The sequence below is a fragment of the Octodon degus genome, unplaced genomic scaffold (genome assembly GCF_000260255.1).
Source record: "Octodon degus isolate 3935 unplaced genomic scaffold, OctDeg1.0 scaffold00308, whole genome shotgun sequence".
NCBI lineage: Eukaryota > Metazoa > Chordata > Mammalia > Rodentia > Octodontidae > Octodon > Octodon degus.
In genome coordinates, this window is record NW_004524884.1 from 954,472 (window position 1) to 962,653 (window position 8,182).

Sequence of the window (8,182 nt, forward strand, 5' to 3'; positions counted from 1 at the left end):
CATTCACATGCCTACAATATTTAGATGGCAATGGAATACCCATCTCTGACAAAACCAAACCAAAAAAGGGGATACAAATGAAGGGGCATTTTGTATCTGTATATTCAAAATAGTAAGATAGATATACAGCTACTTTCTCTTAATTCAATAAGAAGAAAGATTTGTACTAATAGTGTTTGGACAGGATATCATGTCTGCATTTTGTACTATGAAGAACCACTAAGAAGACAACAATATGCAGTGTATTAATTATGGAAACTGTCCTACCAATCAGTTTTGAAACTGTCTCATTGCTATTTGTTTCTCAATAAAATTGTTTTTTAAAAAGAAATTCTGCTGGTCTATGAAAAGGAGCAGTTAATGTTCAATTTTCTCAATTCTTTGACCTTTTCTCTTCTTGATTTCTTACCTATATTTTTTTCTTTTATTCTCCTAATTTTGCATTCATATATGTGGTAATGTGAACAATTAATTTGAAGACAGCACTATGCATTACAGCAAATACTGTGAAATTCATGTTTTGTTTAGTAAAAAACTGTATCACTTATAAGTTTTGTTTTAATACTATTTTATAGTCTGTTAAAAATAAAAATTAAAAAAGAACTCCATGGGTTGGCCAAATAGGTCAATGGATTAATGTGCTTGCAAGCAGGTACACCGCGCCTGGGTCGTGCTGAGACAGCAATTGAGACTGGGTGTGGTGGCACGTGTCTATAATCCCAGCTCTTGCGAGGCTGTAAACAGGCGGACCACTGCGAGTCTGATCTAGTCGTGAGACCCTGAACGCCCTCTGTAGACTCCTCCCTAAAATAAAAAAAAATTAAAAAATGAGAGAAAAACAAGTAGCACAAAAAAGAACTCCATTCTACTGGTATATAGAGCAGAGAGCAGGTACTTTCCTGTAGCAATCCTACGTGATCACCTCATTTAGTGTTTCATTCTATTGTCACACTTCACAACTAGCCCAGAACATTGACTATTCTACCAAAAGTTCCTTCAAGCTAATATGGCCATATTTATGTCTCACTGGAGATGTGTAATGATACTGGACAATGCAAGAAAGCTGCTCTTCAAATTGCTCATTTCTTAAATACTACCAGGGCATGTTCTCATTACATTTACTTTTCCAGGATCCATATTCCTCACTTTCTCATCTCAAGGACACAATGTATGATCCCCTCAATTTATTTCACTGGCTCAGTGTGCCCAGTCCCTGGTAACTGTATCCAGAGCAACAATACAAGGGCCCGATAAAGGAAAGCTGCTTACATGACAGCAGCCAACAAATACAAAATGTGCAAATGAGCTAGGGACAAAAATGCAGTTTTCCAGGTCATGCTGGTTTCCTTGGCACCACCAGCAACTAGGTTGAACCTGTAAACATGAGACTTTGGGGGATATTTTAGGTCTCAGCCACTAAATTCCACACCTGGCTCCCCCAAAGCTACTGTTCACCTCATTATGTAAATGTACTCTTTCTACCTCTAAAATTTGCCTTAACAGTTCCTAAGCTGCTAAATAGCCCAAGACCAAACTCTCCCATGACACTCAAGACACCCTGTTAGCCGCAACACCTGAAGAAAAACCAGAAGCCAGCAGGCCAAACATTAAATATTCTATTTCTATGTCTGATATCCAGGGCAGGTTGTGATGAGATGCAAGTTCCAAAGGACTTGGGCTTACCAGTTGCAGCCCACATGGGCTCTCTCTTGGACTGACTGCACTTGCCGCATGCCAGTCTCCTCACTTTCCTGGCATGTTCAAATTTCTGGGACCACAACTGTATGTTTAGCTTCACTCTCACAGTTTCACACACTGACTTCTCGTGGGCATACTGCCTCATGTCCCAGGCTTTCTTCTAAATTGTGGGTAGAGTCCCTCATGTCCTTACAACTCTAGTAACTAATGGATGATTGCCAAAGTCAACACAAGCTCAAGGTGCTAGCTGGGCCCCTTGGGCCATAGGTACAACACAATATGAAGGTCAGGATTGCTGAACATAGTAAAGATTTCTGAAGAACAAATTCACTAAGCAGCTTCTTGTTAGCATGGGATCCAGGGATTCTCTTCTCAAGTGAAATCTTCATGGGTATTCACCGGTAAAAATGTAACTGGTGGAAACTGAGATAGCAAGTCATTGCTATTCATTTTTTGATGTATTTAGTACAGGTTCTACAGGGTCTCACTACACAGATCAGACTCATAGTGATCCTCTTGATTTCAGCCTCCCAAGGGCTGGGATTGCAGGCACGTGCCACCACACCCAGTCTCAACTGCTGTCTCAGCATGCCCCGGGGGCAGGGCCAGCACAGCAGGCCAGAGATTAAAGCCTGGCCTCTGCACTCTGCCTAAGCAGGCACTTTACTCCACTGAGCTGTTTGGCCAGCCCTGTCATTGCTATTTTTTTATTTTTTATTTTTTATTTTATTTTATTTTATTTTTTATTTTTTTGGTGACACCAAGGATTGGACTCAGACCCTTGCGCTTGCCAGGGAAGTGCTTATTCTACTGAGCCATCTCCCCGGCCCCCTGCTATTGCTATTCTGCTGCAATGCTTTTGATTTCTTCCTCACTACAATCTTTTCAACAACCACACTCCTTTTCTCTAATTTTATAGATGCTTTTTTATGGTTAGTCTTCACATTATTTCAACAACCATATTCTCTTTTTCTCCAACTATGTAAGTTCATTCTTTCTGACTAAGCTTTACATCATTTGATTATCTATTTTGCCCTTGCTTCTTACTGTAAACTGATGTGAAAGTAGCCAGTTGTATCCATGTTACACCCTATTTTGGGAAGTCTGGAAATTTTCTCCCAGCAGTAAGCAGTTACTATTCAGTCTCGATTAAAGTCTCAGAACACAGGACAAATGAAGACAGCTTTTCTTTCAGAGCATAGCATACATGGCATCTAGTTCAAATGTCAGTGAATCCTTGTTCAGAACCAGAATATCCTGATACTGGCTTGTTCTGCAAACTTTGCCAGCAGCTTTATGTTTTGCTGAGCACTGAGCAGTATTGCATATCGAGCACTACTTCATTGTGCTATTTTGTCTAAACTCATCTTCAAACTCCTCCAATTTCTTCCCACAAACCAGTTCCAGAGGCTTCTAAACCACATGTTGGAGTGCAGTCATGGAATGACCACACTGTTTGCACTGATTTTCTGTATGTGTCACCTTCTCCTTGCTAGACAATAATATCCAACACTCGCAACCTAAAGGAGGAGAGTTTTATTTTGTCTCACAATTTCAGTAGCTTTAGTATGTATTCTCATGGCTCCAAGGTAAAAACGACACTGTGTAAGGCCATTTGAATGAGAGATCCTCACATCAGAGCAGTCTGGAAGCAGACTGTGTGGAAAAAATCCAGGTACAAGCACACACATTTCCAAATTACACCTTCAGGGACTAGCTTCTCCAACCAGCCCCTATCTCTGAATATGAGACTTTTGAGGAACATTGCGAATGTAAACAGTAACAGTGGACATATTTACATTTCAGTGGAGATGTGAATTAAAGTATGACTACTCCACAAACTTTCTTTACACATGTTTAATTTCCTGAAAGCTATTAGAAAACTTTCATTCCATTTGCATGGTCCAATATCCATCTGGTCCCCTTAATTTTATTTGTTCACTCTATTCAGATTTAAAATATTAAGAGAAGAAGAAGTATAATTGAATTTCAAATAATTACTTTAAGTAAAAATGTTTGGCAATAAGAGTATATATTTTATGACTGTATTTCTATAAAATTATGGAAACAACAAACTAGTCTATGGTGTCTGAGAGCAGTTCAGTGGTTACCTGGACCAGAGTGCTTGGAAAAGTTGGGAAGGGAAAAACATTGGCTTTCAAGAATCCATTCACAATTTTGATTGTGTGGGTGGCTTCACAGGTATACACATGTAAGAAAATCTATCAAATTGAACACTTTACATATGTTCACTTTATTATATGTCAATTATACCTCAATAAGTTTCCTCAGAAATGTCAACGAGAAATGCAATTAGCACCTGAAACACAGAGCAAGTCTCAAGAGTCTTTTTAAAATATCATTTCAATCAATTGGTTGGTAAAAATTAATTAAAGGAACTTAAGAAAAGAGAAAATGTCTCTAAAATTTTGAAAGCTTTTTAAATTCCTCTCAATTTGATTGCTCTGATTTGTAGAACTACTGCTCTTGTTTGCACCTTTCTGTCTACATTTACATAAAACAGAAAAATACTTTTTCATGACAGTAAAGTTGCTTTACTTTCAGGTTAAATCCACACTGTTTTGAACTTAAATTTTGAATTCCTACTCTCCACTCAAGCATTAAATATTGTTGTTTGATCACAGGAAAGAAAAATCAAGTGAACATCTTGAGAAATGCAGGATAATTAAAACTTAAATAAGTAAAATCTATGCAGCCAGTTGGTGTGCTAAATGCCCTCAAGCACTATTACGTCACTGGGATTCATAGGACTGTTTATCCTTAAGTCATACAATGCATCTATCTACATCATATTTATTGAATGTCTCCTATAACACAAACGTTCTTTAAAAATGGTCTTTCATAAGAAAGAAATGGTCTAATTTCTAATACCAGTTTTACAACTGTGGAAATAGAATAAAAAGCTGTCAAGTATGCTGGTACCCTAGTCCCTAAAACATAAGAATATGTTATCTGCCATGACAAAAAGGAATTTGCAGGTGAGATTAACTAAAGGAATTTGAGATGGAGAGATTATCCTAAATCATCCCTAAATAATAACATAGATTACTAAAAGCACAGAACCTTTGCTGACTGTGGTTAGTGTTAGTTGTCAGCAGAGAATAATGGTGAGACACATGCATTTCTGAATGTGATGGTGGTGAAGACCTCCATATAAGCTAAGGAATGTAAAAAACCTCTCGATGATCTCCAAAAACCTTGCCAAACTTTTGTTTTAGTCAAATCAGAGCCATTTTGATTCTGCATATAAAATTCAGTGATATATCTTTTTTTGTGATATAGAGTGTCTCCAGGGATGCACAATCACTGAGCAACCACTCTGGTCCCTTTTACTATTTGTCTTGAGACTGGGTCTCCCTAAATTACCCAGGATAACCACTACTTATCTTCCTACCACAGCCTTGAGGGTACCTGGCATGACAATCATGTGTGTTGTTTAAACCCACTAACTGCAGCATTTATAATAGCGTCTAATGTAGTCACTTATCTACTTATAGATTTTATAATCATGGAGAATCCATGTAAATAATCATATTTGCTTTTCTTGTTCCAAAGATTTCTCAAATGGTTGGTATTCCTCTGACTAAAATATTGCTAGTAAACTGTTGTCCCAAATTGTGTATAAAAAGTGGAACTCTTTGGTTATAATTTAAGTCTAGAATGTTCCCCCACAGTTCCATGTTTTCATAGATGGGGCTTTTAAAATGTGATTAAAGCATAAGCATGCTATGCTCATCAATAGATTAATACATAGATGAAATAATAACTAAAAGTACAGTTAAGATGCAGTGCCTAGTTGGAGGAGGTAGAATATTGGAGGGCATACTTTCTGTCTTTTTTATTTTTTATTTTTATTTATTTTCAGGTTTCCTTTTAATGTGGCTATTTGAAAGCTTTGCAAAGGTACTTGTGGGTTGTATTTGTAGTTCTTCATATACCTCTTGGGGCAGCACTGATATGCATTAATAAGCATAATGGACTCTACCAGAAAAACAAGCAAATGATATAATTCTATGCAAAACAGAAATAATTCTATGCGAAACCTCTGTGACAGTCTGTATGTGGAGGCCACTCAACGGCAGCCTACTGAAGCAGTTATTTTTATCCACACTGCACAATCCAGGTCCTAAGTTTGAAGTCAGGTTGAAAAAGAATGCCGACAAACTGGGGTTCAGCTTCATGCAAGTGGAGCGGGTGACCTCCATTCTCCTTCCGAGTGACCTTGCTAGGATTTAGAGGCTCTTTCTGGGGCAGCCAGCTGAAGAGCAAGGGGCCATCGAAGTTGGTGACATAATCCTGGCAGTGAACAGAGGGCCTCATCTTCCAGGTGCGGGGCCAGAAAGACTGAAGCTCCAGGTGCAGGTGGCCTTCAGCCACTTCCTTTAGCCTCACTCATCTTGGGCTTTTGACAGTCAGTCCTGACTTCTGTCCTGCAGACAGAAATTGACAGAACAGTCCTGCATTTATCTGTGCATCAGGGAAGCTGGCCTGGACTTGGAGCACTGTAGGGGCTCACAGCTCTGGGAGCAGGTATGAGGCTTCAGTGGGGTCCCTTCTACTCTCCTGGGAGGGCTTATCTTTCTCCCTCACTCATTTATCTCTTTCCTTCACAGCTGATATAAGGTGAGAAGCTTTTCTCCTTTCTGTTTTATGTCCATCTTCCATGCTATTTCTGTCCTGCTGCAAGCTGGTCAGGGACTTGACCCTTTATTGGTGAACCAAATTAAAGTTTTATGGCCTTAAGTTGTGGATGTTACACATTTTCTCCCATTGATGGGAAAGATCACTGAAACATTTTTAAGAAAAGAACCAGTCAGTGACATATCATAATTGGGTAAGGAAGAACGTGAATTGAGAACATTGGCATGTGAGTTTTTATTTAATCAATGAAACATTCTATTCTAAAATGCATTTATCACCGTTGGAATTTGAGAGTAATAGTCTTAAGCAATACCATAATAGCCTTTGAGCCCACATAAAAAAGTGGAGGATCTTTGCAAATCAATATCCCCACTCTTACTTTTTCTGTTCAAATTTTTCATTTTTTTCATTGATTCTTATGACATAAAAATTGAAGCTTGTTTAGCTTATTCTGAACAGAAGTTCTTACACTGATATTATTGTGAAATGGGGGTAAATATTAGTAAGTGTTAAGATTTGAGAATATTCATGCATATGCTTCACTATATACCTGAAGGAATTAAAGTCAACATACTATTGAGATATCTGAATATCTATATTTATCACGGCACAATTTACAATGGAAATTTAAACTGATGGATAGTTAAAGGAATTACAGTATATGTTATGGTTTATGTCTGTATGTGTCCATAAAGCCTATAGTGCTCATGAAGGGGACAGGTTTTTCAAAGGTAGCAGAATCTAGAGTCTGTGATTGGTTTGTTTTCTAGTGCTGGGATTGCAGCTGTGAGTACTCCACTTGCCCTAGAGCACGAAGCCAACATAAACTATAAGGGAGGAAAAGAGGCTTACTCTCTCCTTTTTCTCTTGTTATTTTTGCTGTCTTCAATCACCATGAATTTTTGTGCCTCTGTCGTGTGCTGCCCTGCCTTGGAACCAGGTGAGTATGGACTGAAATCTCTGCAAACTGTGAGCTATGTAAACCTTTTTTTCTTTTACTTTTGGTGTTGGGTATTTTATCTCAGAAATGAGAGACAAGTAATTAAGACAAAATTTATATACAGTAGAATATTATTCAACCATAAAATAATGGAATTTTGTAATTTAAAGTAACATGGATAGCAGTGCAGATCATGCTAAACAAAACATACTAGGCTCAAAAAAGGATAGCATATTTTTCTCATAATTTGGATATTGAAAAAAGAACTTTAAAGTAGAAAAGGGGCTGCAACAAAACTGTGAAGGGTTGAAGGGGAATGAAAAAGAAATGGTAAGATGGGTAATGGAAGATTGTAATGATCAAATTATGTTAAATTTATGTAAAACAATGACAGAATTAAATATATTATTTGATATAGATAATACATACTAATAAAAATAAACAAAACTAAAAACATTTTATTATGCACTGGAGACAAATTTCATAGAGTGTTTATGAGTTTCTATAAACAAAAGTTAAAAATTCAAATGCTAGAGCAATTTTATTAATAACATTATGAATGCTTTTTGCTATTACTTTTTCTTAATAATTTAAACAAGAATCTATTGTCTACTATTTTCCTAAGTGCTTGTGTCATAGTTACATTCAATGAAATCAATAATTATTCAAAATGTTTCAAATAATGGTATTAACATTGCAAAAGTGAGTTTTTATGTCCAAGAATCTGAGGAATGAATTGTCATCTCTGTGACTTCTTTCTTTATTACTAGTTAATATCTCTCAAATAGTTCCTCTTCCAGAACCTTTGCTCTTACTTGCCAATGTTCCCTTAACTAAAATTGTTTGTGGTAAGAATACAACATAATATCAACCTTTTTTATT